Raw genomic sequence first — 24,866 nt, forward strand, 5'->3', positions numbered from 1 at the left:
GTTAACTCATCTAGAATCTGGAGTGAATCTCCTTGTGTGCCCCTGCCCCTTTGCTTTGCTTATTTCAACAGAGGTCACGGCCCAACATTTGTCCTAAATTCCTAATTTTGATCCTTCAGCTGGTGCATGCTGCCCTTACCACGAGCAGGGCAATATGCAGGAGTTGGAGGATCAAAGTTAGGAGAAATGCTGGGCATGGCCTAGTCCACCCCCTTCCTTTTCCTTTTGGTGCCATTATGAAATTCCTGAGTCTTAGTCCAGTTTAAGTGTTTTTAAAAACATGGGGGCATATTATCAAGAAAGGGCCTTACATTATTGCCGCTTTTATCGGCAGGAAACTGCCGATAAAGGGGCGATAATGGGCTTGATAATATGCTCTATGAATTCCAATCGAAGCCCATGTTAGAGGTAAAGACATGTAACATGGACTTCGATTGGAATTCCATAGAGCATATTATCAAGCCCATTATCCCCGCTTTATCGGCAGTTTCCTGCCGATAAAAGCGGCGATAATGTAACGCCCTTTCTTGATAATATGCCCCATTATCTCTATAGCTGCTATTTATTTATTTATTTAGTAGTTTGTAGAGCGCACAGCTACCTCCTACAGAGGTGTCCCGGCGCTGAAGACATTATCTCAAAAGGGTCAGAGGGATGTGGAAGGGAGTGGGTAGATTAGATGAGGGAAAAAAGCCAGGTCTTGAGTTTTTTTCGGAATAGAGGCTCTGACGTCAGGAATCTTAGCTCTATAGGAAGCTGGTTCCACAGTTTGGAGGTGACCACTGCAAAGGCTACAATGACAATTGGAGTTATCGGACTGATTTGTTTTGTGAGAGTTGATAGTATTATCAACATTAGGTTAAGTGGCAATGTTTTCAATGCACGAATAAGTTGATTGGTGGTTTTAATTTCACTTAAACCTCAAACTCCTTCGATTCCATTTGCTTTTTGATTTTCATTAGTTTGAATTTTGTTATTTGCTTTGAAAAACTATCTAAAACTGTTCTTTACTTGGTTAACGTTAACTATGAAAGGTACAAAATATTAAAACATGGTAATTCACATCTCATAAAAACATAAAAGATGATACCGCAAATATAAAGCGGATGTTACTAGATCATTACTCCTGAAAGCATATTACAAAGCTTACAATTCACACTATACAGTATAATATGTCCTGTGCGGGGACATGTGCAAACGGTGTAATCAGGCCCGGACTGGCCGTTGAGGGCACCGGGCAATCCCCCGGTGGGCCGCATGGTTGGGGGCCGGTTTTGGGCCCCTGGGGGCCGTTTTTGTTACAGGGCAAACCGAAAACCGGCCCTGTCACAGAGCACGGTCGCACCTCCCCGCCTCCCCTCTCCTCCCGTAGGGGGGAGGGGGGCCGGCCGAGCACTTTGCCAGGGCCGGTTCTGGTTCCCAGTCCGGCCCTGGGTGTAATTGTTAAATGTGAAAAGATGCAGTCCAAAACAGTACAGATATTGGCAGTTCACAATGTGCCACTTAAGCTCTGTCTAGAAGTTTCTCTCTATTTAATTGACTGCTGAATAAATGTAACCACAGCAAAACAAATTGGGATAGAATGGAGCGACTGTATAAAAAACATTGCAAAATATAAGTTAATAGCATAGGGATTTTCTGTGAGTAATTATTTAGATGAGCGATATCTCACTCCCATACAATATGGATTTAATTGAGAAAAAATTAAATCGATCATCAGACAGTACTGTGGGGCATATTATCAAGAACAGCGTTAAAATTATCGCTGGGTTAGCGGCAGAAAACTGCTGCTAAAGTGCTCATAATGGGCTTGATATTATGCCCTGGAGAATTCCAATAGAAGCTAATGTTCACACCAGAACATGGACTTCTATTGGAATTCTCAAGGTCCTATTATCAAGCCCATTATCGCCACTTTAGCTGCAGTTTTCTGCCGCTAAACCGGTGATCATTTTTAACGCTGTTCTTGATAATATGCCCCTGCATCCTTTGCGATTGTGGGTTAGAATTGAGGCTAAACCCATGTGCTATTGCAGTTAGATAGCTTTTGTTGAAGGGTGGTTTCTGTATACAATGTCCAATCCACATTTGATAACAATTTAAACAAATTACTGCTGTAGAATTATTTACTGGTGACTAGTTTTGCAATTTATTTGAAGCAAACGTATATATATATATAAAGGATGTTCTTTGGATCTGATCAGAGAAGCCCAAAGGTGGTGAAGGACCGGAAGTGCAGCTGCTGTTTTCAACTTGACGTGTAATTCCTGACTGGGATATAAAGAGCACTCGAAGATCTTGCAGCCACTGGAACCAAACCATACACCACACCGGTTGGTAAGGCCATCTGCCCCTCGTTAGATTGCTATTTTAAAACACTGTCTCTGAGCCATTGACCACTAGATGGAAACAATATAACCTTAAACTTATTGCACCCAAAACTTGGAGTACTATCAACGATATTGACAAATGTGACAGACATGGGAGTGATCACTGATACTAGTCTTTCCATGGGTCGGGAAGTAAACCAAGTTACAAACCGTGCCCGTCACAAACTGACCCTAGGACAAATCTTCCCTCATCCGGAATTTCTATAGAAGCTGCATGTGGCTACCTTCCTTGTCATGCATCTCTGGATTATTCAAACAGACTCTACTGTAGGGTCTCACTTTGTCTACTCCAACAGCAAAAAGGGATCCTACCATAAGGTCTTTCTGTCTGCTCTGACAGCTACAAAGAAAATCATGTTTATCTACATGGCCACATTCTACCAGCCATAGCAGCCATAGAAGCTGTTCACTGGCTTACTGATGACAAATGATCAACTTTAAAAATCCTATGCATAGCACTAAGGGCCATCAATGGCTACGGCACTGCTTTTCAACCCCAACACGCAAAAGATATTGCATAATAGCACCACAACTGATCATTCCCCTTTAAAAAATGGAATGGATAGGGAGTATTTGCTTTTCACTTTAAGCGGCAAAACTCTGCAACTCTCTTCTGACAATGAAGAGAACCATTGAGAACTGTATGGAATTCAGAAGAACTGTCAAGACCTGGCAGTCCGAAGATGAGGCTAGGAGAACTGACTAGATCAAACCAATCTCCTCAACAATAATGGAGAAAGATTGTGCCCCTCATTCCATTGGCTATACTCTACAGTGGCTATGCTACGGCTGCATTTAAATCAAATGCCTGGGGGCGTGGCCAAGATGGCGGGGTGAGCGGACGCTTCCTCCCGTAGCTCCTCCGGCCCGGCTCAGCTCGAGCCCCGATTCCTGCGCCTCTCTCCCCCCGCAGCTGCACTGCGGGTGAGAGAATTGTGCCGGAGTTCCTGGGGCACATTTTGGTGCCACTTTGACTTCTGGAGCCCCGGGGGAAGTTCCCGAAAAGTTAATTCGGAGATCGCTCCGAGGACTAGAGCCCGGGTCGCCCCGAGGAGAGGAGCCTGGAGGCGGAGCGTAGTGCGGCGCTGTCCGCGCGCCTTGGCTGGCCCGAGTGCTGAAATGCGGAACGCCGGAGATCCCGAAGGAGCGGACTAGAAGGACTCCGCGGAGCGAGGTGGCTTCCTGGCGGTGCCCTGGTGGCAAGCACCATTGCCGGGCGACGGACTTTAGCCCTGTACCGGCGATCCCCCCACTGCCCGGGGTCTCGGGGGCGACGCCTTGCGAACTCCGCGCCCGGAGGCGCTGGATGGCGGAGTTCGGGCAGTGCCCGAGCCGGGCAATCGACTGGTGATGGGGGGAGGCACCGGTTTCGCACTTTCCGGACCCGTTATCATTTGAGAGTTGCCCACGGACTTGCTGGCCCGGGCTGCCTTCTTGGGTCCCACCCTCCCGCCATCTTGTCTTTGTGTGGCTGAGCCCGGTGGCCCCTGCCCGCGCCCTTCTCACACGGGAGCCTCGACTCGTTCTGGCGCCAGCTCATCTACTGCCCTCCCTGGGAACACGAGACGGGAGGCCTACTCTTCGGACGTTGCTGCCTGCCCTGCTGGCCCGAGGGCCGTCTTGCCCATGCCCGGACCGCCATTTTGTCGCCTGTGACGCACTATCCTTGTCCTCGGCGAAGGCCTCACATCTGGTGCCCACGAGCAGTGGCGCTCGCCTACAGCAACTAATCCCGGGCTTTGCCGGGCCCCAAGATGACTGGGAGACGTGGCGCGGCACGGGGTGATCGCACCTTGCCGGAAATGCTCGGCAGGTCCCAGCAACTACGCGACAGGACGCAGCCGTCCCCGGGGGCCTCCCGGGCATCAACGGACGCAAATGCGGGCGAGCCGCCGGTCACGCGGTCCTTCATGGAGGACTTATTCACCTCCCTCAAGGAGGAATTTCAGACTCTTAAGACCGAAGTGGCTGGAGAGGTCCGGGAGGTGCGCAGGGAAGTCGAGGGCCTGGGCGAACGGGTCGACACTGTGGAGACGGCGGCTCAACGCCGCGATGAGGAGATAACCCATCTCCAGCAGGACGTCCTCCGCCTCCGGGAGCAATGTGTCGAGCTCCAGGCCCACTCGGAGGACCTCGAGAACAGGTCCAGGAGGAACAACATCCGGGTCCGGGGTGTTCCATCCGCCGATGAAGGTGCGGACCTGGGGGCTTATCTGCAGGACCTGTTCCGCGACATCTTGGAGGAGGGAGCGGATTTCCCCATCCGCATCGACAGGGCACACAGGGTGGGCCGCCAGCGCCAGTCTTCAGCACCCCCGCCTGATATCCTGGCATTCTTGCCGGATTTCCCTCTAAAGGAGCGCATCATGACTGAGGCCCGTAGGAAGCAACCATTGACCTTCCGCGAAAGACCTGTGGCGCTCTATCAGGACCTGTCTGCCATCACACTGCAAAAGCGCAGGTCTTTCCGCATCGCTACGGACTTTCTGCGAGAGCACGAGACAGCCTACTCCTGGGGTCACCCCTTCCGTCTTATCTTTCGATGGAATGGGGTACTGCATCAGCTGCGCTCCTTACAAGATGTCTGCGGGGTGCTGGGCCTTACTGCTACGGAGGAGGACGGGGCTACACCCGCATGGAGGCGCCCCGAGCGGCGGAGCCGACGGAGGTCGAGAAGGCGCCCATCGTCAGCGCCAGTGAGTCGCCCGGACTCGCCCACCATCAGAGCTGACATGGCGGAGGCCCTGAGGACTGCGGCCAGGAACTTGCCTGAGTCTACTGGTGTGGCCTTGACGGCCTAAATTTTCTCCGGGGGGAGAGGCTCTTAGCTTTCACGATGCTGGGCTGGGGGTTGGGGGGGCGGGGGGGTGGTGTGTGGCTGGACGTCCACTTGACTGTTTTCTGCAGACTCGCCCATTTGGGCTAGACTGAGACTATGGGGTGTTGTTTTTTGCTTTTTGTTTTGGCCGGTTGCCATCAATGGGTTTTGGGGGGGTTTCATTGTTGGTTTGTTGTGGGGGGGGTCCCGTCCGAAGCCGTCCGAACGAGTACGATGCCGCCTCTGGCCTTCCCTGCGCCCCTGCCCCGCGCGCCCCCTCCGCTGATCCCCCGCCTGCTGCATAGCGCGCTGTTTCCCTGGAGGCGATGCCACCCCTGAAGGTAGTGACCCTTAATGTCAAGGGTCTGAATAACCCCGTAAAGCGTAGGGCGATCCTCTCCCTATTGGAGGGGTCGCAGGCGGATATTTGCCTCCTGCAGGAGACCCATTTACTCTCCAGAGATTGCCATAGGTTGCGCTCTGCCAAGTTCCCCACTCAACTTTTTTCCTCTGCTGCGACTAAGACCGCTGGGGTGGCCATTCTTCTAGCCAGCTCCTTTAGGGGGGAGGTGCTGTATAAACATGCCGAGCAGAAGGGGAGGCTCTTAGTGTATCGCATGCGCTTAGGAGGTGTTACCTTTACGGTTGGTTCGGTTTACAGCCCAAACGATCACCAGGATCGTTTCCTGGACTCGGTGTTGGTGGATGTTGCTGCCTCGCCCGATCGCCATGTCATCCTGGGGGGAGACCTGAATATGGTCTTCGACTCCACTCTAGATAGGTCTGCCCAGCGTTTTCCGCAGACAGGGGAGCTTTCTAAAGCGGTGCGGGACCAGATTGCAGAGATGGATCTGCATGACCTCTGGCGCACCATGCATCCCACCGATAGGGACTACTCCTACTTTTCCCACGCACACCGCACTTATTCGCGGCTGGATTATCTTTTGGTGAGCGGCCCACTTCGCTCGGCCGCCACGGCGGCGGACATCGGGGTCTTGTCTCTGTCCGATCATGCGCCGGTCTCCGGAGTTTTTGCGTGGCCGGCGCCCCCCCCCTCGAGAGGGATGTGGCGGCTTCGGGACACGCTTCTCCATAAGAAATCGGTGGTGAAGCGAGTGGAGGAGGTCATCCAGGACTACCTGACCCACAATAACAACTCTGACACGTCCCTGGCTACACAGTGGGCGGCTTTGAAAACAGTCGTCAGGGGAGAATTTATCTCCATTTCCTCGGCTGAGAATAAGGAACGCCAGCGCAAGAGGGAAGAACTGACGGCGCAGGTTAGGGAGCTTGAGCAGGTCCACCGCCGGACGGGGGCACCTCGGGTTTGGAAGCAACTGAAGGCGGCACGAAAACTCCTCTCTGCGTTGGATCTAGATCGAGCGGAGTACGCAGCGCTGCGCCTGAGACACGCCTTTTACACCGGCGGAGACAGGTGCGGTAAGCTCCTGGCCCATAGGCTTAGGGTTGCGCAGCAACGCAATGTGGTGAAGGAGCTGGTGGGAGTGGATGGGATCCCGGTTTCCGGTGACGCGGAGGTGGCAGATACCTTTCGATCCTTTTACGAGGCACTGTACGCTTCAGAATCTTCCCCACCGGGAGAGGCTGAGGCCTATCTGGATTCCGTGACCCTCCCGGTCTTGGACCCCTCCCAGGCGGACCACCTAGAGAGGGACATTCACGTGGAGGAGGTCATCTCCGCGATCGCACGGCTGAAGCATGGCAAAGCCCCGGGCCCGGATGGCTACACGGCCTTGTTCTACAAGACCTTCTGTCCCACTGTCGCTCCTCTCCTGGCTCGCCTGTTCAACTCCTTCTCCGAACCGGGCGCCATCCCACCGGACCTCCTCTCGGCGACTGTGTCGGTTATCCCCAAGCCGGGGAAGGACCGGACCTTGTGCGGCTCGTACCGGCCCATTTCGCTCCTAAATGTGGACCTCAAGCTTTACACCGGAATCTTGGCGGCCAGACTGGGTCTACACTTACCAGGTTTGGTGGAGGCAGATCAGGCCGGTTTTGTACCCGGTAGGCAGACGGTCGACAACACGAAGAGAGTGACGCACGTCCTGGAAAAGGCCTCACGCGTCCCGGGGGAGCGGATGCTGCTATCGGTCGACGCGGAGAAGGCCTTTGATAGGGTTCATTGGCCATACCTCGAGCTGGTCCTTGGGAAACTAGGGATCGGCGAGAAGTTCCGCACTATGGTCTTTAACTGCTATAGGAGACCGTCGGCGTCAGTGCGTGTCAATGGACACAGCTCCAGCAGCTTCACCATTGAGCGCGGCACGAGACAGGGTTGCCCTCTCTCGCCGCTCCTCTTCGCCCTTTATATGGAGCCGTTTGCGCAGAGGATCCGCGACAACCCGGACGCCATTGGGGTGAAGATGGGGCAATACACACACACTGTCAGCCTATACGCGGACGATGTCTTGTTGACCTTAGATGACCCCAGGCGGTCGCTCCCTGCCTGTGTCCAGGAGCTGGACGCTTTTGCCCGCGTTGCGGGGTTTAAAATGAACATGACTAAGTCGGCTGCACTGGATGTGTCGCTCTCTGCCGACACCAGACGGGACCTTCAAAGTCTTTTCCCTTTGCAGTGGTCCTCCTCTACGGTGCCTTACTTGGGCATTTTGCTTGCTCCCACCCTGCCTGCCATGGTCGCAGCTAACTACTCCTCTCTAGGCAAAAAGATAAAGGAGGAACTCGGCCGATGGAACAAGGGCCTACTCTCGTGGCTGGGCCGTATTGCGGCGGTGAAGATGACGATACTGCCCCAGATCCTGTATCTTTTCCGCGCTCTACCTCTTCAGCCCCCCGTGGGCTGGATACGGCAGGCGCAGGCAGACATCTCCCGCTTTGTGTGGCAAGGCCGTAAGCCTCGGATGAAGCGGGTCCTCTCCATGCTTGCCCCGGAGGCGGGAGGTCTCGGGGTCCCGGACCTCCGGAGGTACTTTCAGGCGGCGCAGCTCCGGTACCTGGTGGAGTGGAGCCGGTGGGAGTCGGACAAACACTGGCTCTTTCAAGACCAGGCAGTTGCGGGCCGTACCCTCCAGGAGGTCCCGTTCCTACGGCGCGTTCACCGCCCGCCTAATCTCTACGCCTCCTTTATCACCCGGGTCCCGCTAAGAGTGTGGGACGCGGTGTGTGAGCTACGGGAGCTCACCACTTTTCCGTCGCCGTTCTCTCCCATTGCTGACAACCCGGACTTCACTCCGGGCCTGGAGCCGGGGGCCTTTTCCCACTGGGTGAGTGCGGGATGTAGAGCGCTTTTCCAGATCTACGGGCCGGAGGGCGTGCTCCCCTTCCAGCAGCTCCGACAGGAGTTTGGCCTGACGGAGGGGGATAGACTGCGTTACATGCAAGTCCGCCACTGGGCTCTTCAACCCTCAGTGCGTGACGTCGCCGCCCGTACAATTACGCCCTATGAGCGATGGTTGGTGACCCGGGCCTCGGATGCCAAACTCATCACTGATTTGTATAAATTTCTCCAACCCCCGCCGTTTCACTACCATAACCCAGGGAGGGAGCGCTGGCACAGGGAACTGGGCAGGACCCTGAGCCACAAGGAATGGGACAAGATTGCGTATCGGGCGAGGCACTCTGCATACCACACTGGGCTGACGGAAACCTTCACTAAAGTGTCCACCTATTGGTACTACACCCCGGAGCGGCTCTACGAGATGCGCAAACTAGGCGATAAGGGTTGTTGGCGCGGCTGCGGACAGGAGGGCACCCTCACGCACATTCTCTGGGAGTGCCCGGTGCTGTCGGCCTACTGGAAGGAAGTCTTAGATGAGGTGGATAGGCATTTTGAGATTGAGCTCCCGCGCTTCCCCGCGTATGTCTTGCTTGGCCTCCCCAATGACTTGATGTACCCGCTGAAATCCCGCAGGGGCAGGCAGATTGCGATTGCGCTAGGCTCAGCCGTTCAGAACATACTTGTCCTTTGGCGCACCCCCACTGCCCCCTCTATCACTGGTTGGCTGCATAGGCTCTGGCAGGTACTGGGTATGGAGAAGATATCGCTAACGGTGGCTGGGAATGTTGATCAGTTTGAGGAGCTCTGGCATCCCTTTTTGGCACTGCTGTCCACGGAATTTCGCGAGCTAACGTGCCCACGGTACTTGCGCCTCCTTAGGCTGACACCGCCGGCGCCAGCGGCGGAGTGATTGTACGGATTGGGGACCGGGGGCTGGGGGTGGGAAGTGGGGTTATATGCTTCTAATGCTGCTTTTCGGACGGGGATGTTGGGGTGTTATTTTCTTTTCTTTCCTCCTTGCTTTTCTTTCTTCTCCTTTTCTGGGGTCGAGGGGCTGGTGGTATGGTATGCTTCTCTCTTGCTGTGTCGCAGAGTGCTATTCTGGCTTGGCCTTGCCTAGGGAGTGGGGGCCTACGGGGGGTTGTTTACAGTGCCTTACTGCCTTATGTTTTTTGCCTTGCTACCCTCTGGGGCACCCTGCCTCCCTCTTCTTCTTCTGACTCGCTGCAACGTTTTGCTTCTTGTATTGTATGTTTGCCTGACCTCCTGCCCCCCTCCCCGTGTTTTTTATGCCTTAATAAAATACTTTAAACCTAAATCAAATGCCTCTGCAACATCAACAAGGGAGAAAGATATCCTGAACGGTATGATTGCCATTAAATGTCTACAGAAAGGTTTCTCAAAAGGGGCAGTTCGGGTTAGGGCTCAAGCACAAGTCTTCCAGTTTTGTCCAGTTGAGAAAGAATAGGAAGCATGCAACTTCAACTTCATAGAATCACGCTTCTGGTCCCGACAGGTTTCAGGGTATAGTTACTCAACTTATTCACCAAAGACTTACAGTATGTAATCTCTTCCGAGGAACTATAGAAATACAATTGACAAGTAAGCTTGGTTTCAAGTTTTGGCAGGTAGCCAACAATCAAATAGGCTTTTTCATGGACAGATTTTGAGGGTACAGGATGTGTATTGCAGCTCCCAAGACATTCATTGCAGAGAACACTGCTTATTTGGAGATCCAGTTGCCCGCCGTGGCTCCATGAATGCGGGAATTTTCATGTAGACAGGTTGGCTTTCATGCACAGAAAATAAAACATCTCAAGCATTGAGTCCTCAAATAGTGGTTCATGGTTCACCACATGCATCTCGGGGAAAGAAATTTTATTTTTATGGGGACTCCATAGCTTTTAAAAGGTTCTCAGTAGACCATTTCCACAGAGGTACTGTAAATGGGCTGTACCTCATATAGTGTATAATACAACCAAACAGACTGCTACCACTTAGTGCTGTGGGTGAAAGTGGGAGCACTGTTTCGAGGGAGCACTGTTTCTAGTCAGTCCAGGGGCGTAACACAGGCCCCCGCAGCCCCTGCATTGCGGGGGGGCCTCGTCCTCCAGGGGGCCCCCTCGCTCCAGAGCCCCTTCACTCAGCTAAGAATTTAATAGTGCGAAAGGCCGTGGTGCGCGCATGGCAAGGACTTAATACAGGAGCCCCCCCCCCCAAGCCCCGGGCCGTGTTGCAGGGGAGCCGTGCTACAGGGGCCCCCTCACTAATAAAATAGTGCGCACACTGCACGCCCAGCCTCTTAATTAATTAAACTGTCCGCAGTTTAAAAGGCAAGCTCTTTATTAATTATAGCGCACAGATGTCGGGAAGACTCAGCTTTTCTTCTTTTTTGAGGTTGATAGAATGAGCTCTGTGAAAATGTACCTGTTAGGAGCCCTATCACTTCCAAGGCAATACACAAACACTAGTGTTATATGGGGCTTGTGAAGCTGCACAGTCATGTCTGCAAGGTGCTGCAATGAGTAAATAATGCAACTTGTGTTGTGGTAGATTTGCTGTAAATAGGGAGATTTCTGTACGTTCAGGGGGACTCCTGAAGATGAAAGGTGGCCCAGGCTGCCTGGGAGCGCACCTAGGGCACCTTAATGAGGCCTTCATTACCCAGATTTAAAAAAGTTGCAGAGTGCGCACGCACACAAATTTTTTCATTTCCGTTTCTGATCTCGTTTTTATTTCCTTTTTGTGTAAACGAAGGATTAGGAAATGGAAAAAGCAGACGGAATATAATACTATAACTCGGCCGAGTCAGCTGCGCAGTTACATGCAGCGGTCTCAGCACACTCCCATCAGCAGAGCACAGCAGCAGGCTCCGTGCGCTGCGGGGGGGCGGGGCAGGAAGGACCCACAAGGACCAGCCTTCACAAGCCTCTGAGACGAGCACCGACAAAGCCAATAGATCTGCCTTTGTTATATTTAAACACCATTGTTTGTTCAGTGGAACACGACCAGCTTCTTGGATGTAGTCTTGTGAGATTGTAGTTGTGAAGGGCCCTGGCCCTCGATGGCATTCTCATCAGAGGGGCAAAGGATGAATGAGCCAAAAAAGCCAGTTTTCTTCTCAGCCTCCCGGGAAGGTTTAAGACGCACTTATGTCTCAGCGCTTCTCTGCTGGGATGCCACTCATTAAGGTAGAACACCATCGGACTGTAGACTAAGAAGCGTTAAAAACAGAAAAACAAGAGAGCAGGCCTATTCCATCTATGCACGTTGCACCTAGGATGTGAAACAACATCCCCGTGACCATCTATACTCCCAGGATGTGCAACAACATCCCTGTGACCTTCTATGCACCTTGGATGTGCAACAACATCCCTGTCACCATCTAAACAGTTAAGGATGTGCCACAACGTCCCTGTGACCATATATGCACCTAGGATGTGCAACAACATCCCTGTGACCTTCTATGCACCTTGGATGTGCAACAACATCCCTGTGACCATCTAAACTCTCAGGATGTGCCACAATGTCCCTGTGACCATCTATGCATCCAGGATGTGCAACAACATCCCTCTGACCATCTATGCACCCCAGGATGTGCAACAACATCCCTGTGGCCATCTATGCACCCCAGGATGTGCAACAACATCTGTGTGACCATCTATGCACGTAGGATGTGCAACAACATCCCTGTGACCTTCTATGCACCTTGGATGTGCAACAACATCCCTGTGACCATCTAAACTCTCAGGATGTGCCACAACGTCCCTGTGATCATATATGCACCTAGGATGTGCAACAACATCCCTGTGACCTACAAACCTGAGGTTGTAGGTGTCTATCCCAGCCAAGGCAGGAGTGAGTGGTCCGTGGTGGCGAGGAGTCCCACTTTTGTCCAAACATGGAGCATAACTGTGGGAAAAGAAAGGAAAGGCTGTTCCTGTGGTTCGCCCGGGCGCGCCGAGGCTTGAGGTGTCCCTGTCTTAAGAGATAGGCTTGAAATCCCAGTGTCGCAGTTTCTCGTCCTTCAGAGCTCAGGTATTTGTGTAGGACCATTTATTTGCAATGTAGCGAGATCTAGAGAAAATATTCATTATTTATATGTCAGAATATACATATTCTCAATTTAAATGTTTAACCCATCACAGGCGTACAGACTTAAAGTGTTGTCACTGACAAGTTGGGTATACATTGATAAAATACAGTCCCACGTTTTTAAAAGGTTTGCACCAGTGCAGTGTCACAATGAGTGATGCAGGCTGCCACAAAGTCTTCAAATCAAATTTCCTGTCCAGCACAAAGTTTGATTTAGACTGCAAAGTAGCAGGTCTTTCTTCAGCTTTCATATAAAGTGGACCACCCGTAACGCACCAATATTAAAGTAGGAGCAGCTCTCACTAGTGGTATGATCATTTTGGGGCAGCAATAACTTAAGTGACCTCATATACCTCTCAACTCACCGTCTTTTGAGTGGTGTCACCCTCCTTTTCTCATCTTCACCCTCCAAACAAGAAACATGTTATCCATCACCATGAATGAACCCACCAGACCCGTGCAAAAAGGTGATATCCCTCCAGAAACACTATCTCACCCTCCATGAAGACTTAAACAGGTGGAATGGTATGGCCTTAATGCAATGGCAGCTTAAGGGATGCCACTTTCAATGCAGTGATATTACACTAGAACTGCAGTCACTGTAGCAGCATGACGATGGGAGCAGCCTCACTGAAGTTTCATGACAATGAGATTCAGTGGGTGGGTGGGATGAGATCATAATTTGAATCAGGGAGGGCATCATGGTGGGGGGAGGGCCCGACCGGGAATTCAGGAATAAAAGTAAAAAATGTCATATTTAGCCCGGCACCACCAAAGATCATGGTCCTAAAGACAAATGGAAGGGCTGGGACAAATTAACATGCAGCTGAAATAGAAGATAAACTTGTTGCAGTACACACCCTGGGAACAAACTGAGATGTTGAAAAGACACACCAAGTGGAAAGGCTTGTACAGAGCACACAAAGCGGATTTACGTCCATTTACCTGTGCCGAGGGAAAGTGCTGTTCTAAACTATATACAAGCCCATTAGGGTTCCCGGGTTCCTTCTCCATGCAGACACTCCTTTCTCTCACGCACATTGGTGTTCTTGGTTCGGCACTTACAGAGAAGTGTAGTGTCAATTAGATAAAACAAGGTGACCTCAAGTTATGATATTCAGTTTGGGGCCACCAGGAATGGGGGAGTCCATTGAGTGAGGAGGGAGCCAGGAAGACGGATTGTTGCAGAATGTAAGCCAGGCTAGCCTAAAAATGGAATGAGGAATGGTTGAAGGTCTGGGTCTCAGCAGCTGATGAGTGGCGAGGACAGCAGGAGGTGAGCTGAAGCAAGTGGGGAGAAGAGAACCTTACATGTACAGTATGCCACAGCATTAGGCCTCTGCTGAAAGCTGCTGCTTCAGCTAGTACTGACGGCTCGCAATAAAATGAAGGATCAGTGGCCTTTGTAGTCCTAGAACAGAGGAGAGTGCAGGTGCCTAGGTATATGCCCAGTCTGAGATTGGATACCATGTTTCCTGCTGGGACTTCACAAGCATAGTGAGCACTGCATGTGCGGCAAACAGGCCTGCATAGTTGTTCTTTGTTCTTAAGCCATAGTGTTCCTGAGACAATAGGATCGCTCCCTGGCATTGTTCTGATTGCTGCCTGTTAAATTATCTGCTTTTGACAGTATTGTTACAAATGGCATAGTTTGTATGTTAAGAGTGTTTCCCACTTTCTCATTAGAATGTAGAGAGACAATATAGAGGCATTTCATTGTTGTAGGTTTCCAATTAAAATATACTAGATTTCTGCGTGGTAGGGCAAAGTGGTAGGTGGTGGGCCAGGCCGCTGGTGGGGGCCCCATTCATGTGCTTTGCAGGGGGGCCCCCTCAAGTTTTGTTACGCCACTGAGTCAGTCAAGCTCTCACACTCTGCCTGGACCTACCTCAAGAGGTGTCACCTAAATGGTCCTTTGGAGCGGCGATCACCAGGTGAAAAAGAACAGGAGAGATTTCACAGAGAAAAGCAAAATATTGCATGGTACAGTAGCTGCAACACACAGAACTAGCTATCTAATACATTGTCTCCAGTTTATATGAAGCGTGTAACCATATTTAAATGTTGCATAGATATAAAAACTGAAGTGTACAACCCAATGAGCACAGTAACAGGCTGAATAATAGTAGTAATACGACCAGCTAGGCACCACAAGACAAAGAATAAGCGCAGGATGCAGGATGTGAATCCGTTGCACAGCTTGGCAATACTCTTTATCAGTTCAAAGATGCGCCATGAAAGCTCGTTTCACAAACCCAGGTGAGTAAGATGCCATGATTGACCGAGTGAAGCAATGCAGTCCAAACCAACAAAACGAAGCCACTAGTAGAGTCCCGTTCTGTATTTAAATCATTGTATCCACAAAACTATTCTATTATATAGTATATTCTGTGATTGTCTCAGTCAAACCCACCCTGGAATGTGGGTCCTATAGCTCATAGTCTTCAGTGAACTTTTAAAACTAGAGACAGAGTACTCTAACCTATAGCTTCCCTGAAGATCTGAGCTTGGGCTAAAGTTAGAAGGGTTATTCGTATCCAGTATGGGTTTGTTAAAGGGTCCAGAGGAGAAGTAGAGTATTTCACAGGGATATGGAATGGTGGAGAAGCTTTATAGGATCTATTGAGGAGGAACCAGAGGAAAATGCCAAATCTCTTCCCTGAGGCTGAACAATCACACATCAACCACAAGAGCAACTATGGTGACATGTGGCAAGAAAATTGAATAGCTCTTTGATGTGATCAATAAAGAAAGATTGAAGGAAGCACAAGATGAAATGTCCTGAATGCAAAGTCATGCCCACAGTACTTAAATTGTCAGCTATCTATTTGGATGCGTGGGTTTTACACCCCAGGATTAAAATCACAAGCCACTGCCACTGGTTGCTAGAAATGACCACATAAGGCATAAAGCCTGATAACTTATCAACATACACTGCATTCTGCCCAGATAGTCTATGCACATTGTATTAATGCTATGAGTTGCTGGTCTATGACAGGTAGAGCAGGAAACAGCACATGTTTCAAAATATAAATAACTGGGCAAGCATGGAGCACCTAACCACCACCCTTTCCTTCAGCTCAGTTCTTGCAGCTGGTTCTAGATAATCGGGAACTGCTGATGAAACAGTAGGGCCTGCATGAATCCGCAGCCTGGCCTCTGTCCCCCTCACCTCCGGCGGGAGATATTCCCATTCGCCGAATATTTTCGGTGTATTCTTCGCCACGACAATTTGAAAGAGTAGTTGGGAGGGACCTGGCACGAGATGCGTGGAGCGGTGCCAGGTACCATGATTTTTTAGAAGGGATATACGTTCAAAAACATGTACAGTAAAACGAACAACCTGATCTCAAAGAAGTTGTAATTTATGTAGCAGATTAGGGGTGACGCTGTCCTTACTGCGCAGTCGTGCGGAAAGGCGGCCAGTGCCGGGTTCGCGTCAGAGGCAGAGCCCAGGGCACGATTGCTAACGCTACCACCTGGAGGCTGCTCCCTAAGGCTCGCACTCCTAGGACAGCAAGACCAAACGTGCAGTCAGTGCTGTCCACACACATTGCCATATTTCACATATTTATCGTGTTGAGTCAATTTCTGACGCACATCACCCTCCCTCCACAAACCAGGATCCCTTGCTCCCTAAGGCCATCGTAGCTCGGAAAAGAGATCCACAGGCCGTTTTTTTAATACAGAAACTGCGGCGTCAAAACATTACATCTTGCAGTAATTGGATAAGACGTGGTGACGATCGGCGGCAGGAAGATGACGACTACTTAGGTACGCAGACGCTGACGGCAGATGAGCAATGGCAAAACTAACTCAGAAGCTACAGACCAGAGGCCTATTGTCCACACATAATAGAAACTAGGGGGCAGATTTACTACTTCTGGCGCATCTCTGCTAATCAGCAGGGATGCCCCAGAAGAGTTGCGAAGCATCTGCCCACCCGTGCGCCACCACAGATGCGCCGCATGTACAATGCGGCGCACCATGGCGCACGGATGGGCAGATGCGTGTCGCATCCCCCGACGAAAAGGCGGCACATTGCTGGAGTTGCGTTGCAAGCCAGACGCAGTTCCAGCAAGGCTCGGGGTGCCCTATCCCTAACATGCTGCATCAATCCTTACGCCTGCTTCAAGCCTTAAAAGTAACTTGTAGATTTCACTAAGCCACTTTTAAGAGGCGTTCCTGCGCCTGAACGCCCCCTCCTTGCGCCTGAATGCCAACTTGTGGCGCAAGGCTTTACAACATGACGCATCTCCCAGATGCGTCACGTTGTAAATACCCTGCAGCATGGTGCTGGCTTTGCGCCGCCGCTGCATCACAAAAGTGACGCAATTGTGGCGTAAAATAGGCACAAGGGGCTTGTAAATCTGCCCCTACATCGTCAGGCAGGGCATCAGGGGGGCAACTAGAGCCAAATTTTGTGGGGGGGGGGAGATTGGGGAGCTAATACTTCCAGCAATGCTGAGCCAAATTTCGGAGGTGGGGGGGATGGCAGGGGCTAATACTTCTATCAATGTGTCCTTTTAAAATGTAACTGGTGCTCATGCAAAAGTGCCTCAATACATTCGGGTGGAGTTCGAGCTGTATAAAACTGCAAAAAGCAAAAGCCCACAGTTACTGTTCAGGAGATGTATTCTCACACTGTGGCAGCAAAAGTAATTTGCAACTTTAAGGAATAGACAGAGTGGTGATGCAGGGTATTCTTGGAACTGATGAAAAAATAACACAGCCTCTTTATCAAGTAAATGGTCTTTTAAAGACCTGTGAAATACTCGGCTGTGGCTGCGATAAGATGCCAGACCAGCCAGCCCATAGCAGCTCAACAACTTTCTGTGTGCATGTGGGGAAGCTGTCTCAGCCCGGGCTGACTCACTTGACGGGGGGCTAAAGCCCTTTGAGCCCTGCGGGTCAGCACACGGAGAGTCAACAGATTCACCATGGCACATACAGACCAGCAGGTCCTTCTCGAACGACAAAGGAAAAGGACATGGATATTTAATCTTAACTTAGACTCGGACACTGGAGCAGAGAACCATAGAGGTGGGCAAGCATACAAATTAACATGGAGAGCAGAGCTGGGCTCTAAGAGGCTGTGCACGAGTGGAGCCCTGAAAATATTTGACATCTAAATCATGCAACAAACATCATGTGTAGATATGCTAGTCTCTGAATTTCTTTTAAAAAAGGGATTTCTTTAGCATACAGAAGCGTTTTACCTTAATACATCAGATTATTTTTAATAGATTTAGTGGCTACCGCAATAGTTTTGCCTCTTCTTTTGATGGCCTTGTTTTCCTTTGTTTTTGTTATGGCTTTATGGTGCCTTTTCCGGCTTGACGCGTGGGGATTGCAGGCCTGTCACTGGTTTTCACAGTTTTTTTAGCGCAATTGGCCTAATTGCAAGGTTTTTTGCGTTCGTGTTTCACATTTTTGCTGCGTTGCATTGACATTATCACGAACATTTGACGCGTAATCATGGGCCTATTGTATAGTTCAAGTTCAAGTTCAGGGATTTATATAGCGCACTACTCACCCAGAGGGTCTCAAGGCGCTTGGGAAGGGGGGGGGGGTTCATTTTCTGTCGAATAGCCAGGTTCTAAGTTCTTTTCTGAAGGAGATGTGGTTCTGTGTAAGGCGGAGGTGAGTGGGGAGTGAGTTCCAGGTCTTGGTCGCTAAGTAGGAGAAGGATCTACCTCCCATGGTGGATTTTCAGATACGCGGGACTGCGGCGAGGGCCTGATTGGAGGATCTTAGTTGGCGGGTGGGTGTGTAGAAGGACAGTCGAGTGTTGAGGCATTCGGGTCCTAGTTTGTAAAGGGCCTTGTGTGCATGGGTGAGGAGACGGAACATTATTCTCTTGTTGACAGGAAGCCAGTGGAGGTCTTTCAGGTGTCCAGTAATGTGCTCTTGGCGAGGGATGTCCAAAATGAGTCTCGCTGATGCGTTTTGGATGCATTGGAGTTTATTCTGTAATTTGGCTGTGATACCGGCGTATAGTGTGTTTCCATAGTCCAGTCGACTCGTGACCAGTGCGTGAGTGACAGTCTTTCTTGTCTCGGGGGGGATCCAACGGAAGATTTTTTTGAGCATACGAAGTACGTTGAAGCAGGATGATGAGACTGCATTGACTTGTCTGGACATCGAGAGTGAGGAGTCTAGGATGAAGCCAAGGTTACGTGCATGGTCTGTGGGTATGGGTGCTGTGCCCAGAGCCGAAGGCCACCATGAGTCGTCCCAGGCAGAGGGGGAAGGTCCTAGGATGAGCACCTCCGTTTTGTCTGAGTTAAGTTTTAGGCGGCTGTGTTTCATCCATTCGGCTACTTCTTGCATGCCTTCGTGAAGATTGGTTTTGGCGGTGTTAGGGTCTTTGGTGAGGGAAAGGATTAACTGGGTGTCGTCAGCGTAGGAGATGATGTTGAGGTTGTGTTGGCGCACGATGGATGCGAGTGGGCTCATGTAAACGTTGAAGAGGGTGGGACTGAGAGATGATCCTTGTGGTACGCCGCAGATGACTTCAGTGGCCTCTGATTTGAATGGGGGAAGTCGGACTCTTTGAGTTCTCCCAGCGAGGAACGAGATGATCCAGTCCAAGGCTTTTCCTTGTATGCCGATGTTGCTGAGGCATAGACTGTGATTAGAAGAGTTGCGGTAATTATCACACGTTCTTGAGAATATCCCCCATGGAGTTTTAAAATTAGAATTACGGTTCTCTTGACGGACTAGTGTACCGGTTGTTGTAAAGCTGGATGAGCGCTTACTGCTCCTAGAGTTTTAGTGAAGTGTTACCAGAGCGCTATCACATTTACGTCAGTCTCTTCCCATTGCTCCCATATTGCCTTTGCTGAGGCCAGTAGTTCCTCTGGATGGTTTGTTTTAAATGTAATCCTCCTGAAGTTGTCTGTATGAATGGACTCCGGGTCCTCAACTGGCTGATCTGGTGATGATCAAAATAATCATTTAGAAATTTCCTGTTGCAGATGATAGCTGTGATCTTGGGCCCCTACCTGGAAGTCTGTGATCCTGCTGAAGAATGATAAAGATACAAAGATGTAATCTATCAGTGTGCTTGAGGTCGCGCAGTGAAATGTTGCCACCGGGGGCTGGTCTCCCGGAAAGCGCCCATTTAGTGCCACAAAGCTACGTTGTCCAGGTACTTGACAAAGTTCTTAGTGTGTGCTGATTGTTGCTTCATGGCACTCGGCTCCTGACAAGGGATATTCCAGGTGGTATGTTGTTCCTCAAGTACCTCGTCCCTCTTCTGTGACCCTATCAGGTGCATATTGAAGTCGCCTGACAGCAGTAGATTGGTCGTTGGTTCATCTGAGAGTAACCTGGTTATTTCTGTCTCCACTATTTTTATTCCTTTGATTTTGTCGCGAGGATGTATATAGATGTTTATGAGTAGTAATTATTGTTTGATATTGCCATCCCATATATCCACTCTAAGTGCTTTGTTTGTGTTTGTTGGTGATGTGATGGTATCAACACATTTGGTCGCAGTTATTGTTTTTATTGATGAATACATTGTTAGACCGCCCTTTAAATGTCCAAATTTAGAGCCTTTCACTGCTAGAGTGTGATGGGTTTTGAAACTAAGTAGATGTCTCTTGGAGCAGAATGAGGTAGAAGCCTTGAAAATAGTCCAGAAGATCTTTATCCGATGTTCTGTTACCCAGACTATTTATATTCCAGGAGCAAATTCGTAGGTGAAGATCGCCTGGTGGTATTTGATTTGTCCTGAGTCAAGTGCTCTCGTCTTGTCGATTTATTGTCCTTGCTAACCAGGTCGAGTCTTTTGATTTAATTACTTGGTGCTGATCTTTCCTTTCTGCTGGTCGTACGTCCGTGCTAATTGCGCTTTTCAGCACAGAATGTGATTGTGTGCCCGCTGGTGCAGGAGCTGGATTGATTTGCTCTCTTTTGGCTGGAATCAGTGGATCCGGATAACCAGGCTTTTGATCAGGTAGCATTTTCATCCCCCATGCTTTTAATTGGGGTTCTTTTTCCATAATCCTGCCCACTGCTTACTCTAAGGACCAAGTTGTCTTAGTTATTTCACTGTTCAAAATTGCCTTGATGCTTTTGAGATATTCTTTCGAGGTTGTGTGTGCTTATATCCGCCAGGTTTCTAATTGCTTGAATTAGTTGTAATATATTCCCTCTATTAAGGATGTCCCCATGACCATCTAGACTTATATTCAGGGATAAACAGAACTGAGTTATTTTTAAGTTGTGGCTGATTGGCGTTTGGGGGTTTTGTCTTGATGGCTAAATCGTCTTCAGCGTGATGGTTGGAAAAATCCACTCGAACTCTGCAGTCTTCCCCAGCAATGGTAATTGTTTTCACTGGAATAGCTGCCTCTCCGGATCGTTCCTTGATGGAATGTACTGGTGCTCTGGTGCTTACCTGCTTTCATTCTGTGGTTTTTTAGGTGGCACTGTTGATTCATCCGCAGTCTCATCCAGTTCGGTGCCTGAATCCCCTAAAATTGGAATAGTCGAAGAGCTTGGTTTCTTGTCTACTACTGTTTTCCTAGGAATGATTGGCTCTGCTGGTCTATTCTTGGTAGAACGTACTGGAGCTCGGGTACTTGCGTTCTTTGTTATTTCATATGAAGCTTTTATAGATGGCTCTATTAATTCAACCTCTGTCTTATCCACTTTGGTGTCAGAGTCCCCTACTATTGGTGCCATCAAATGGCTTGGTTTGTTATCTCCATCTGGGGACCATGCTTCCGTTGTTTGACTAGCAGCTTGACTTTTGCTGCCTGTGTTGAAATAATCCATTATATTCTTTTTCTTCTTTCTTCCCTTTCTCCTCTGTTTGTGACTAAGTTTTTAATCCTCATTTCTCGCAGCTTTTGGTTTTTCAAAAGCCTCTGATTCAAATGTTATTAATGGGGATTCCTCTGGGTGGTGGTCATAGATATGTTCTGCACCCCTATTGTATTATGACATCCAGGGTCCTCGATATTTTGGTCAGCTGCTTTTTTGGCAGCCGTAGTCTGTTTGACATTTTAATAATTAGCTGGTCGTGTTTCTTTGTGGGGATCCTTTGGGGTTTCCTTGGCCCATTCTATATTGACCTTATCCTTCTCACTTTAGGTTGGTCCCATTGAAAAGCCATTTGTTTGGGACTCCTGAGGTGGTCTACTGGGGCTTTTAGATATAGTCCCGATGTCTGCTAGGATTTCCCCCATTACCACTGGGAGCAGGGTCGGAATGGGACCCAAAACCGGCCCTGGCAAAGTGCTTGGCCACCGGGGGTGGGGAGTGTTGGGGGTGCAACTGAACTCTTTGCTGGGGCCGGTTTTCGGACAATTTTGTTACAGTGCTGATTTTGCAGTTGTTTTTTCAAATCTGTCTCGGGGGCTTTTGGAACTGTAGCTCTAGAGGATCAGTTTGATTCTATTCCTAAATGTGGATGGTTTCATTGTTTGATGGCGTGAGACCATTTGCCAAGCTTGCTCGGCTCCCTGCGAGTGCCTCATTGTGTGTTTTAGATGAGAGCGTTAAGCTGGAAGCAGTTATTGACAATTTTCCTGTATTATGGGAATTATGGGAGTTGATATCTTGAATATCAAGAGTCGAGTTTGGATTCCCTGAAAGCATTGTGACAATTGGTTCAAGTTGTGGACCTATATCAAGTTTGATCCTGACGGAAAGTGCTCCTTCATCTGCTATTGCTGTGTGGTTGACCCCTTGAGCATTTTCAATTGCTTGGCAAAATCCGATGGGATCTCTGTTTATTGGATCGCTGTTTTTTTCGTTGGGCTCTGGCCCTCCTTTCTAGCCTTTTAAACTTGAGGTGCTTGTGGCTCCGGATTTGTTTTCTCTATTGCCTTCATTACCTTCTTTGCATCGCTGCCTTGGACAGGAATGTCTTTCTTGGGGCGTTGATGGGCTGTTTTCACCGGGCACAAATGGGAGGGAAGGCCGTTGAGACTTTCGTTGCTTGTCCAGAGGGTTGCCCCTTCATCCCTCAGAAATGCACATTTTGTTTATATTATTGGCTGATAGCTGGTTGATGTAGCTTTTGCATTTTGTTTGGGCACTGCAACATCTACCAGAATCTGAAGGGGGTTTTCTTCCATCATTGAGTTCTCCTTGCTGGCTACGTCAGTTAAGCTTTTGCTCTTTATTCCATTCTAAGTATGGATGTAACAGTACGTCTCTCCCTACCTGATCTAATTTTTTGCACCTGTGACTCTGTAGTTCTTGTGGTTCTTGGGTCTCTAGAGTTTCTTAAGTCCTTAAGTTCTTAAACTTCTTAAGACTCTTCATTGTAAGTAGCTCCTTGGAGTATTGATTAAGGATCTTTGTTCCCCGCTTCAACCCCTCAGCCCTTTGCTGTTGTGTTGTTTTGTTTTTTGTTATTTGTTGTTGTTGCCTTTAGTTTTCACCTAGAATACTTCTCCTTTCTGATGGTTTTGGGATTGTAATTGTGACTATGATTGTGATTTTAGACCCGGTTAGCTATCTCCTTCGCACTTGCGGTATGGTTGCTCTGCTGTTGCCAAGTCGCTGTTGTCAATGATAACTTGTGAGTAATGTGTGAATTTCAGCTTTTGGACAGACTTTTTGGACAGCCTGCCATAATTTGCTGCAGCTAATGGCGGTCTTGGCGGACTTTGGTAAGTTGATGGAGGTATGGGGGGTTTGTAATTTTTCTATGGGCTCTGTGGGCTTTAACAGAGCCCAAGCCCAAGCCCAAGGCCGCCACCACCTCCCTGCTGCCTCGAGGGTCCGGAGCTTCAGGGGCGGCTGGTGACATTTTAAATTGGTGGGGCGTAAAATGATAATCATACTGCACCGTAGTGAGCGAGCGCAGCGAGCGAGCCCATAACCCCTAAGGAGGGTTCGGGGGGAATTCCCCCCAGGAAAATTTTGAAAAAAGCGTGGACAAATGGTGCATTTTCAAGCAAATTTGAGAAAGCAGGAAGGTTAATAAAGCAATTGTGAAAGTGCAGTTATTACATTAATAGATGTCATAACATAGGTAGCTGCTTATTCAGTATAACCACAGAGCTTCATACATTCCATCCTATTACGCTGCTGAATTCAGACTATAAGACTTTCATGAAAATCTCAGCTCTAAGAGTAGCAGAAGTTGCACAGCAGTTGGGAAACAGCGTTTACAAAGCATTGGGAACCACGCATTACCTTTACCACGTTTCCATTACAACGCATGTGACTTTATCACGCACGTCTTTCCACACAGTTTATAGTGTTTAGGTGCTACAGAATGTACTTAATAATATGCCATTTGATCAGTAAAATCTGTTTAGTCCCCAAGTAGAACAAACACTAGAAAACTTTTAAAAACAGAGATAACAATGCATTTCTGAGTACCTCACTCACAGTATTTTTTTTTATTTAACAAACAAGTAGCAGCATTCAGATTTTGTAAAGTAAATCAGCACGTCTCTCTTTCATTGTAGCAAACTTGTCAATAACTTTTTTGTTGAAGTCCGGTATTTTTTGGACTAGCTTGCTCTCAACAGAGAGCATCGCCAAAGCATTGAGTCTTTCCTCTAGCATGGTGTTCCTGAGGAATGTCTTAATGTGCTTTAAGGCTGAAAAACATCGTTCAGCTTCGGCTGTTGTCATTGGAGTGGTAATGACAATTTTTAGTAAACACACTGCCTCTGTAAGTGACTTTTCCATATGCAGTTCATGTATTAAAGTCAGCAAAGTCAAGGCACTTGTGGCCTTCTGGTACACAGGCATTCTGTACAGTACAGTCAACGCAGTTCCCAGCTGCTCTTTTTTGAGCATAGGATATGCTTCCACAGCCTGATTCAGAGCACGCTCCGGGAAGGATTCATCATATTGTGCAAACTCTTGACTTTGCAATAATGTGGCACTCACCAAATGTTTTGTGAATGAAAAACGTTCTTGTGCCTGCACAATTACAATGTCACATATCTCCTTTGCAATTCGAACCAGAGAGGTGATGTTTTGCCTGCGGTTTGCAAAAGTAGAATGCTCTCTAAATCGTCAACCCCATCTCTCACTTTCCTTATGCTTTGTTCAAAGGTAGTGGTAGCATCTTTCACAAAGACAGTATCTATGTCTTTTCGTTGTAACTGATCGTATAACACATCGACATCACGCATTATTTCATGAAATAAAAACAGTAAGAACTGAAACTCTTTGTCTTGTAGTGTTCTAATAAAGCCATGGGCTTCATTCTGAGTTGTGTGATCAAAGTCTTCACTGGCTTCTATGGCGACAAAACATTTCTCAAGGCCCTCCCTATTTTCAAAGATTAAGTTGACTGTACGAATGTGAAAGTTCC

Source organism: Lissotriton vulgaris, chromosome 7 (assembly GCF_964263255.1).
Source record: "Lissotriton vulgaris chromosome 7, aLisVul1.2, whole genome shotgun sequence".
Classification (NCBI taxonomy): Eukaryota; Metazoa; Chordata; class Amphibia; order Caudata; family Salamandridae; genus Lissotriton; species Lissotriton vulgaris.